The sequence below is a fragment of the Diplotaxodon limnothrissa genome, linkage group LG22, assembly GCF_057381915.1.
Source record: "Diplotaxodon limnothrissa isolate DT_005_m linkage group LG22, D_limnothrissa_male_GT1.1, whole genome shotgun sequence".
Lineage (NCBI taxonomy): Eukaryota > Metazoa > Chordata > Actinopteri > Cichliformes > Cichlidae > Diplotaxodon > Diplotaxodon limnothrissa.
The window spans coordinates 16,537,031-16,549,488 of record NC_140616.1 but is presented as its reverse complement, the minus strand read 5'-3'; positions in this window follow the sequence as shown (position 1 = coordinate 16,549,488).

The following is a 12,458-nucleotide window of genomic DNA, read 5'->3' as shown; positions in this document are numbered from 1 at the left end:
AGCCCGGAGTTGGCCTTCCGCGGGGATTCGGACTCCCGTCAAAAAAAGGCTAGACAATCAATGGGTGATTGTCTTATACTGCATTTTTTGATCGACAGGGTCGCGGACCCGGCCGTGACCTTTTAACGTGGCTGCCTTGTGAGTTTTAAGTATAGCTGAAGGCGTGGGTTTGATACTAGCGCCAGAGGTGGAGCTCCTTTCCAGCTGCGGGAAACGGTTATAAATTAAGTAGAATTTAGTAATGTGACCGTTTTCAAGGCGGCGTACTTGAAACGTTAATTGACCAGCAAGGGCGCGGCCCTGGGCTATAGATGCTTATAAATCAGTCTAAAGTATAGGAACACCGCTAGAGAAACAAACGAGATAAGTGGTTCTGGCATGCGGTGTGTTTATACGGGCCCGTGTGTATATTGTATATAAATTACCCGTGTGTGTGTGTGCATTTAAAAGTGTAAATTGTATAAACTGTCTTGTGTTGTTGAATTTCTTCTGTGTGGATCCAGAGTGTGAAAAAACGATTTGATTTGAGAACTTTGTGTGATTGCTGGGAGATTTTTTAGTTGGGTCGTATTTCTTCTCTACCTGGAAAAGGCAGAGATCTGTGCTTTATTTGATGTTGTGTAAATAAAGCTTTTAAAAGTTGGTTGAGTCTCTCGTATAAGGAGGGAAAACGGTGCATGGTAGATTGTCTGGATTATTTTTCTATGTGAAAACTTTGTAGTTGTTAGGGAAGTGAATGTGAGAGTGAATTTTCGCTGGCTTTGCGTGCTTAAAACTGTTGCAGTGGACGTTTGTGAAGTTTTGTTGTGAAAGGACGATTAGAGTGTGTGTGTGTGTAGGTGTGTCTGTGAGAGAAAGACAAGGTGGGGGCCGAGTGCTGTGTGTGTGTGACTTTCTGCATGACAGAAGAGGAAGGAGAAGTAGGTCAGTTGATTTTCTGTGAAATAATAATAGTCAAGAAAAAGGGAAAACAATAAAGTGTGGAAGTGTGAGTGAGATATTGTCTCTGACTGGGGAAGCAGTGAGAGTAGAGGTCACCTTATTCCCCTGCTGGACACAAGAGAGAACATGATTTGGAGTGTTGTGGAGGAAAATGATTAGTAATAACATCAAGCAGTTTTTGTGTTTGCAGTCAAGAACATATGAAATTTTTACTTGTGGGGTTTAAAGTTAGTAAAGAGTTAAATCTACCCTCCTCAAGACTAGGAGTGAGTGATAAATACGGGAAATGAAGCAGGATTTATAAGGTCTTCAACTGATCCTTGGTTCAGTTCAATAATTTAGGCAGTTATGTTTATACAAATACTAAATGTATGTTTAGTGTCTTCATACAGGTGTTTTTTCTTAACCTGGAAACCTGAGTACGGCAGCAGAAGACAGGCCAAGCTTTGGCTAAAAATTCACGGCTGGACACCAGAGTTGTCCCTACCCCTCCCGGAAAAAAAAAAAAAAAGAGAGAATGAAGTTTTAGGCAGTTGCTGAACTGCTCTGGGTGCTGTGTCCCTGAATCTCACCAGTGTTAACCTCTGGCGGAAGACATGGAAAAAAGGAAAAGATGTTCCTGGTAAATGACTGAAACAAATAAAACCACACACAACCAGAGAAAGGTATGAGAAGTGTGAGGAACAGACACATGTGCGTGTTAGAGAAATGCCTCATTTGAGAAAAAGTTAAATTAACCCATATACAGACGCACCCATACATGCAATGAAGAAACAGCTTACATACATGTGCACGTACATGCAAGATTAAAGTAGCGACACTTAACATACACCTGTTTTTAAATGATATAGTTTATACATTACTGACAAATAAACTCTCTGGGTTGCAAGACAACAACTTAACGTCAAAAGACAAAGGCACTGGTCTGATGATTAAGTGAGGACACGACAAATTTAGTGGTTAAAAGGGTCGAATTGGGACATGTTTTGTTGATTGTTTGAGACAAAGGACTACTGAATGGTAGAAAATTCCTTTTTAGGTTTCTAAACAGGATCTTAAGAATTTTAACACGTACCTGTGTTGTCCTGTCAACTTGGGGGGTTATGAGTTGATTATATGGTGAGAAAAAACAAAAAAAAGGGGGGAAGGGAGATCTCGTTGTTTCTCCCCTCTCGGGATAACACAGCCAACACAGCACAGCCAACACAACATCATTTTCCTGTTCGCCTGTTTTGTTTTGTTTTTGTTTTTTCTGAAAGCCGAAGCTGACCTGGACTCCTACCCTCCCCTCTACCATCGTTGCCCTCTCCGCGACCATCTTTGACCCTTTGACCCCTGAAGGCCACAGCAGCTGGACTCACAACAACAACTTGAGGATGTCAACAGTGCTGCAAAAAAGCGATCTCATGCAGCAGAGACGGAGAGCACTAAACCTAAAGCCCGTTTCACTACACGGGGGAAAATTCCCAGACTGTGTCAGCTGACAGAGCTGTGACGAGACGCGCATTAAGCCCGGAGGAAAAGGGAGGGTGAGCAAAAGAATGCTGACCTCTGAGAAGAGCCGAACAGCAGAGCTGCAGAAGGCCGTGGAGCAAAGTAAAGACAACATAAATAGACTCCGATCTGACGTGGAAGGAAAAGACTCTGAGGTTTTTGCCCTCAGTAAGAGCTTAAGGCATCAGAGCAGAAACTGAGCATGGCTCCGGAGGAGCTGGCTGCTAATTGAACCCATCACTCAGATTTGGAGTTTCACGTACAGGACTTGAAATCAGGCGGAAGCTTAATGGAGCAGGAGGTCGCCAGACCTGACGCAAAGCTCCAACAGCAGGAGCAAGCCCTGAAGGAGCTACAGAAGCAAAAGGGTCAAGTTACAAGGAGAAGATGCAGGCAGCTGCAACAACGGATGCAAACAGACCCAAAGAGGAGGGCAGGACCTCAGGGCAGGCTTCAGGCCGCTGGTTTACCCAAACAACAGAGCAGGAAGGTGATGAATACAAACACACAAACACACACTTCTGCATCCGCCGACTTAGAATGAAGAGAAACACACACATGAACACTTATGCACTCGTTGAGTGAGTGAAAACTGATACACACCCATGCACCAAAATCAAAAATGTTGATTCAATTCACTAAGAAGTGACACACAATGCTCCAGCTGCTGCAATGAAGAATGCTTTATTAACAAAGGCTCAATGCTGCACACAACAAATCCAAATACAGAATCTGTTACAATAATAAGCCCAGAGGGCATTTGTGTGGTTTGGGGAGCAGAGTCCAGAGCGGTTTGGTTATGAAAACGATGCCCGTGCGAGATATCTGGGGCTTAAGGCCTCGACTCAATTGTTTACTGTACACCAAAAAGAAAAGAAAACAGCCTGAGCAGTGGTGCAGAGTGAAAACGATGAATTAACAGTGTGAGTCTTATTTCAGAGCGCCACATCATTGTGATGGAGACTTAATAAAAGGAGGAACACACGGACAAAGAAGAAGAGAAAGGGGGGGGGCAGCCCTTGAACACGATTGCCTGAGGTATTAAAGTTCTGTACTAAATTCTGGTTTCCAGTGTGAGAAAAGTCACGCAGTGCCAGTAGTAGAGCTAGGTTGAGTGATGATTCTAAATTACTGTAAGTAAATCATCGTACACCCGTTCAAGTTTCATGATAACGGGGATCTAGACTTTGTTGAACCCTAGGCAATTTGAACAGGTAAAATTTGAGTGACCAAGTAGCAGTTGAATAAAAGACATTGAATAAGTGTTGAAATAAACTGGCAGAATTAAGAGAATTAAAACATTTTAAGAGCTCAAATTACTTAATATGGAAACGGTTCTATTTTGTTTCACGAACGCAAAACATATAGGTTTAGGAATAGGAAAAGGTTGAGGTGGTGTTGATTTGACTCTGTGTAGGTTTAGGTGGGTATTTTTATTGATGGGAGGAATATTCAGTGACAAGTCCTAAGACCCGGGCGTTGGTATTTTTGTTTTTGTTATCTTTTATTTTATTTTGTTTTATATTTTGAACAGTGCACTGATTTTTGTTTGTGAATCTTTTCTTTAAGCAGATCTGCACATCGGAAATTACAAGCGTTACACGTCGGCGAGAAAATTGTTGTAAGTGAGTTTCTCCGCATTGAAATTGGCTCTGGAGGAAACCACTTATGGGGACAATTAGAAAATGAGAGTCCCTGCCCAAAAAAGGATTCAGCGAGGTAATCCGATCTCAAGTTCTTCTTTTTCTTTTGAAATGACGTCATTTTGCTGAGGGCGGAAATCTAAATGCGGCGATGGTTTCCACTATCAGCAAAGAAAGAAAAATGGATGAATGAATGAATGGATGAAAGACTGGAAATAAAACAAACGGACTGACTGGTAAAAGCTGACAAGACTTGACTACGACTTAAGGTTAACCTCCACCGAGATAGAACAAGAGGGTGGATGAATTTATGTGTGATTCTTTTTACAGGAAATCTTTTTATAGCACCTATGGGATGTGGATGGCTGACTACGGTCAATATGCTGCTAATGTTTGCTTTGCTTTGGTGAGAAGGGTGCAGTAGAAAACAGACAAGTGACATGAAAACAAGTAATAACAAATAACTAATTTGGGGACAGTTTAACCTAGAGCCCACTAACTGGCCATTAGGGGCTCTCTCTCTCTCTCTCTCTCTCTCTCTCTTGGAGTAATATTGCCCAAGTGTGAATAAAACAAATTGTGGCAATAAAAGTGATTTAATGATTGGAGAAACCTGAACATGATACTTGTCTGTTGTGCTGAATCTTTTATTACTCTTATGATTTGCAGGTGGTTGTAAATAAGCTGTTTACTTTAACAGGTTTGCTTTTTAGCTGAATTGCAAAATACAACTAGAACAATTAATTGAGACTAATTGAAACTAACCTGAAACTGAGGAGGTTCTATATAAGGAAGAACTAAAACAGGTATAAAGTGCATTTGATCTTTAATTGCAGGTTGTTGCTCATTATTGAAGTGTGCTCATAAAGGCAAAAGCTATATAGGGGGTCTATGATTTGGTCTGTGTTTTAATAATTTAGGTATGGCAAAATTAAAGGTTTTTAGACAATTTAGGGGACCAGTGAGAAGCATAATTAGATGATCAGAAACTGAGTACTACACTCAAGTTAGAATTAAGAATGCCCAATTTTTTTGAGGTCTGTTGTTCATTTTTATACACACATTGCAAATGTGCTTATAAGGAGCTGGCACTTAGTCTGTGAAGGTCAAAAGCTTCATCCAACAACGGATCGGATTGATATATTGGAGCTATTGACTTCACGTGCAGAGGGTTAAGTGCATGCACGCTTACACACATAAGCATGGCATAGGATTGGAATAAACAAAGTCAACAACATTAGGTTAGGAGAGCCAGCGCAGGAGAGGTGTTGGCTTTCTGTCTCTTGCAGAGAAGGGAACAGACACCAGACGGGGACACGGAGATATGGGGACCCTTCACAGCAACTGGGGTCAAGTGTCATGGCCTTGGGGCTCCTTGAGAAGATGGATCCCATAACCACAGCGATAACCAGGAAGGGGTTGGCAAAAGCTAGGAACACCAGAGACCAACGAGATCTGTGTAACGACTGAAGTCGAAGAAAGAAGATTCCGAGGGCGTTTCTTCACTCCAAGAGGAGGTGGTGAAGGGGCCTGAAGTGTGACAGGCTGAAACTCGAGTCTGAAGCTAAAAGAACAGCTGGGTTGTGGGAAAATTGGAAAACAACGGAGGTGTTGGGGTTGATAAGTGTCATAACGTGTTTGTTTGGTTTGGAGACAAATCCTGGTGTGAGTTGGGCTGGCAAGCCAGCCCAAAGAGGAGGAATGTGACCAGGAGATATTTTATTTTGTATTCTTATGATCACAGTTATAATTAGAAGTATCAATCATTAATCATTTACCATTGTGGAATCTGAGGACAGTATAATCTTTGTTTTATATCTATGGTAATCTGAGTAAAGATTAATGTATGCAGGTTATCATCATTGTAATCAAGTCTCAAATGGTATCCACAGCATTGTATTCACCGTCCATAACTGGAGGGTCCAGCAGGACCTTGTTCTAATTCATTTGCAGGCCTACATCAGAACAGGCACATAGAGAGTTATGTAAACACGCACGTTCACCCTTATTTACACAGGGAGGTCATGTCAGGACATTCTCTAGTTAGACACACAGGCTCACAGAACTGCACAACATGACATGTCACACACTTGTTTTTCTCTAAAGTATCATCTGATGTTTGTATAAGGAGAACTTTGGACTATGGGGAGACTTATCATTTCCAGTAAGGTCTAACTGTGTGATGTCATCATGGGTTTAAATGAGGATGGGGAACGGTCCACTCTTTGGAGATCTGTGGCTGTACGCTTGTCTTCCCATGCTTCTGTCTTAGAAGTATGTAATAAAATCACTATGTTTGTCACCTACACGGACTCGGCTGTTTTTCCTTCTTACCCAAACTGAACCAGACGTAACAGTTTATAAGTAATCTGGAAACCATTTAATGACAAGGGCAGAGTAAAAAGAAAAAGCGTCATTAGCACAAAATCAAATAACAAATTTTTACATTATGAACAGTGTTTAACCCCCTAAATATTATGCATTGTACACATGCAATTCATCCTAATTAGCATAACTGGAGGCTATAAAAGCTTTATTTTTTTCACCAAACAACCCACATATGCTCAACCATAAGAATATAAGCCAGTGCATCCAGTTATCCCAAATTTCTAAAAGAGTTCAGATGGGTCACGTTCACATCAGTCATGATGAAAGTCCTGAAAAACTGGTGAAGTCAGAAAATTTAAGGAAAACTGAGGCTGTGGGAGATGAAGAAGATGTTACAGTAACTCAGACATTTTTTTCTGCTTATCCATTTCAGGGTCACAGAAAAGGCTGGAATCTACCCCAGCTGTAGGAGGGGAGGCAGGTTACACTTATAACAGGTCACCAGTCTGCCTCGGGGCTAACACAACTGCTCCTCGACTGGCTCCTCGACTGGCCCCACAGCAGCTTGTGCTCCCACCCTTACATCATTTACCCTGAAAACACATATGTGTCAGAGCCGGATGGAAATAGGAGCATTTTTAAACATGCAAGACTGGGACCAGTCGCAGTTCTCGATGATTTTGTTGAACGGTGAGATGAGCCCAAACTTCAATTAAACAGTCTGACACAATGGTCACTGCTTTCAGAAAATGCACTCATACACAAGAAGTCACGTACTTTAAGGGACGGAAGGCAGAATTTTTTGAGTCTAATAAATATCTTAAAAGATTTACTGATTGAAAGCTGAACTTTGAAACAAACTATGAAGCTGCCAGCAGAGGAAGAGAAACTGTCCTCTTTGTACTGACTAAGAGCTCTTAACGACCAAAAGCTTCTTACAGCACTGAACTCCTCTCTGAGCCTCAAATACTTGGATTTCCACAAGGACACAGATTACTTTGAGCATGCAACCACTAGGTGGCAATCAGACATTAATCTGTGACTCTGGCGTGGAGTGGAGACCTGCTTGAGACTCTGCAACAAATTAAAGCTATGAATCTTCAGGCAGCAGCCATGCTCTATCACGCAGTTTGCTAAATATATATGTAACATTATATATATATATACATTTTTAAAGATTTTATTACATTTTTAAAATCTCTTGTAAACAACTGTTTTTTAGGGAGATAGAAGATATGCTCACTTAGCAGTTTAGCCTCTTAAATTTAAAATAATGACAAAGTACATGAGCGGAGAAAGACTCTTGTTCTAAGTCTGCATGTCAGTAAGTATAGTTAGAGAAAGGTACACAGACAGTGTGAAATACTTACTTTCTTACTAAAGAAAGTAAGAAAGTAATGCATGTATTTTGGTTTGAAGTGTTGTGAAATGTTGTGTCATCACATGATTTCACATTACATCATTTAAAACTATTGATACTTTTTAAATAATATAAAATGATCATTTTCAAATTAATGCAGGGTTTGTAGCAAAATGTAAGAATGTAGTGTCTTGTTTTGGTTTGATATTTTTTTATGTGTATATGTGTGCGTGTGTGTGTGTGTGTGTACACTTGCATATGGTCTGGTTATGAATCAGTGAACAATGATTTGTAAATTATTAAATAGTATTGAGCAGTGTAGGATCACATAAGTGTAAACATCACCCTACTCTTTTTCAGGCATGTAAATTGTGTTGTATAAAAAAACTCAACGTTGTATTTCTTTTGCTTTGTTTATTTTCTGTTTTCATATTTACATGTCAGAAATAAAACATTTAATCAGTCAATCAGTCAAGTATCACGCTTGTCATAAATACACAGTGATAACACCCCTAGTTTGGACGGTAAAATATTTGCAAAGCTTGCATACAAAGCTTGTCTAACCACCTGTCATACATGCATTGTAAGCAAACACAAGTTTGCCAGGAATACTGCTCTGCAGCTGTAGTTCTTTGAGATAAGGTAGAAATGCTAAAATTGAGGAGGGATATTTTAGGGCCACTTTTCTTGTTTGATCAAACACATTTTGTAGTGTTGCTGCAGAGCTTTACATATCACCCTCACCTGATGAACCTGAGGTGTTTGCTTTGATGTAATTGCCTCTGTGTGTGTGTGTGTGTGTGTGTGTGTGTGTGTGTGTTATGCATCAAAGCATCAGGGAAGGTCATGTGTGCAAGGCGACTGCAGATCAGCAGCTTTCCTGCTTTTTACTGTTGCATAATCTCAGGCTCTCCTCTTCTTCTCCCTCTGTCCTTTCACTCCTCCTCCACACCTGTGTCTGTCTTTTTCTTTTCTCTTTCTCCTCTTCACCGGCTCCTCCCATCCAGCTCAACCTCACCCTTAAGCGTGTACGGAGCTGCAAGCTTCTCTCTTTCTGTGGCCAAGAGTCATTTAGGCTTTCATTAAGCCAGTTCAGATCTCCAGCCAAGCTCCACTTCCATCTGCTGCCACATCTGACAGCAGGTGGCCTTTTAGCAAAGTGTTGACTCACATGGTAAACGCAGCGATTACATCTCCGCCTCATTGCACAGCACTTTCAGTGCTCTTCGTCTCTGATCACGTGATTCGTGTCAGATGAGAAGGTCAAAGGAGAGTTTGGATTTTTGGGGAAATACCAGTTCTTCCAAATAAACACGTCACAATTCATTATGACAGAGTTTGTGGCCATGCATGTTCGAATCTCATGTCTAAAGAAAGGTGACAGGTGTTACAGCTGGCCTTAGGTGTCACACTTCACATGACACAGCAAAGAGAGAACAGAGAAAGGAAAAGTCCTTAACTACACTGCCTGTAATAGATCGCTGACATGAGGCCCATCCTTACGGTGGCCCCTAGAGACAAAGCACGTACAAACTCCAAAACACTTACAAAATCCAAAACACGTGCAAAATCCAAAACACATGCAAGCTCCAAAACACTTACAAAATAAAAAACACATGCAAAAGACAAAACACTACAAAACACATGCAAACTCCAAAGCACTTACAAAATCCAAAACACGTGCAAACTCCAAAACACGTACAAAATACAAAACACATGCAAAATACAAAACACGTACAAAATACAAAACACGTACAATATACAAAACACGTGCAAAATACAAAACACGTGCAAACCGTACATCCTTACTCTGCTTATCGGCAGCACACAGCTCTGAAGTCGTGCCTTTTTTTCTCTGTATGAGCAGATAAAAATAAAACAAAAAGCCATGGAGAGGACACAGGACTTTTATATTTATTCAGTGCTGTCTTATCTACTTCAACATTTTTTATTTTTGTTTTTCATGTATATTTGAAATGTGGAGGAAAACACAAAAATGTGCTTCATTTAGATGATTTTTTTTCCCCTTGCATGAATGTACCCACGAGGGCAATTAGTGGACTTTGATATTACCATGTGAAACATAGTCAAGAACTAAAGCGAAACATAAAGCTCCGGCAGTAAAAAGTTCACATTTGCACAGTTTCTTCTAGATTGTAAGGTGCAAAGGTTTGTGTTCATTTAAATATAAAAAGAAATGCAATAAAAACTCATATTTACTCTTAGATTTAAAAGCTTTTACCATTTATTCAAGTTCTGTCAAATAAATGTTCCCAAAGTTACACATCTCAAAGGTGCTCTACTGGATTTAGATTGTTGTTGAACATTGTAATGTTCAAGAAACCAGTTTGAGATGATCTGAGCTTTGCAGCAGCCATCAGATGATGCAAGCAACATTTTTTTCTAATCTTCTGTTATCAAATTTCAATCAGCCTGTGTGAACTGCAGCCTCAGTGGACAATGAGTGCATATTGGCCCTGTTACCTCACGGCACAAACCTTCTTTACTCCCTGCATGTGCCTGGTGGCTGTAGGTGCAGACATGAGCTTCAGTGAAAAATCTGAGTGGTTGGTGAGGCCAGAAAAGCAAACCCATTTCCAGGTGTAATGAGTACCACATACCTGACCTTTATTTAAAGGTCAGTTTTTCTTCACTTACATTAATGATCAAAATCCTGGAGACTTATCTCTACAACGTACAAACTGCAACAATGCAAACAAGTACATCATATCGACTGTACTTTTAAAGGTACAAAAAGATACTCCACATTGTTTCACTACTATTATTTGAACAAACAAAAGTATCTGATTATTTGGCTGTTCAATTCTAAAAAATGAACAATAACTGAGTAAATAAATAAATGAAAACAGATGGAAGATCTCACGGCTAATTAGGGTAATAGTGACATGAACAAACGAGGGAGGCAGAGACTGACAGCTGAGAAGAAAGGATAGGTTTGGCTTCATCGCTCTGTGAATAACTACACGGGGGACAAAAGTTAGTTGTGCGTGCATCAAAATGAAACTTTTTATTGGTTAAACAACAGGACAGTTTTTCTTAAGAAGTGCTCCTGAATCCCTACTGAGATTTCCATCACAGGAACATGTTTGTTTTTAGTACCATTGGTATTGGTTTCGGGCCTTTTCTCTTTCTTGCAAAGATTTCTCTGTATTCTCTAAATCTTGGTAATCTTATGATGACAAATATTAGGTTGGTGAAGTGTTTGCATACACAGCGGCAAATCCCTCCTGATAGACTTCTAATATTGCACTTTATCTTTTGTCCCCAAAATTATGTTGTTGGCATTAAATTCAGAAATCCATCCACAAATAACCGATGTGCTGACTTTGTGCCTAAAATAATTTACAAATCACAGCATTCTGTTTGCATAAACTGTATATTTTACACAAGATCCAGACAAGTCTGTCGTTGCTAGAGGACATCTGCAATCCATTTCTCTCAGTAAAAAGTTGGACTATTTCATATATATAAAACACCTGTCTTCAATGACTCAGGCCACTCTGTGAAGCTGGGCTATTCTTTCAGAGGACATCCCCTCCTGCAGGTGCTGATGTCGTGCAGAAGCAGAAACCACACACATACATGCAAAGCTGACACCTGAGTCGCTGTGAAGAAGCCTGGCACGCAACGTGCATCGTGTTCTGGTTGAGAATAAATTCACCTGCTGGGTAATCCAGTCAGCCTGAGCATTAGCCTGCCGTGCATGACGTACAGCGCAGCACAGTGAAGTCGCAGGTCAACTCAGTGAAGCTGCTTTTGTGTTCTCATTGCTTCTCTCTGAACTAGCATTTGTCTGCAAATACAAAGACACATAAATAATACTTGGAAATCAGACATGTCTATACAGCATCAGTTTGTTAATAACTTTTCGGACCAGTGCCGGGAGAAATTTTTGAAAATAAGAATATAAACTCACTGAGCAGCAAAGACATCATGATGCAATCCTCCATGAGAATCTGAGTGCAAGTTTTTTGAATGTGCAACTTTTCCTTAATAAGATAACAATCCTCAGCCTAGGGACGACTGCCAAACAGCTTAGCTCACCTCCAAACTTTGGCCACACTCCTCAGCAGGTTCAGCAGCTCAAGGCTGGCTCTGTCTGATTAGGTAACAGATAATCATTAAGAAGAGGTTGTTGGGCCTCTGCTGTGCTGCTCAGTGGCTTCTCCATCCAGAACCGCCTACTTAGCCTCATCCGTAAAGCCGCTGTTACCTAATGATGGAGCCCGTGTAGAGCCATGGGCTGACTGATTTAGAAAGACTCTTTGCTGTTTGAGCTGGGGCACACCAGGCTTCACTAGTGTGTGTGTGTGTGTGTGTGTGTGTGTGTGTGTGTGTGTGTGTGTGTGTGTGTGTGTGTGTGTGTGTGTGTGTGTGTGTGTGTGTGTGTGCAGCTCTTCAATGGACAGCCAATCAGATCAATGTTATGCAAACCTATTAGTCAGAGGTTGCAGTGTTGGCTTCACACAATACTCAGGGACTCTAGCCCCGGGTCAAACACGCTGATGAGCTCTCACCTCAGTTAAGAGTAACAATCGGTTAAAGGCAGCAACAGAGAACTGCGGCTTTATATCATCAAACAGTGCTAGAAAGACATTAATGTCACTGCATTAACTGCATTTTGTCCTTAAACAAGCATTCGTGTTTAAATTTGTACCATTTTCAAACTT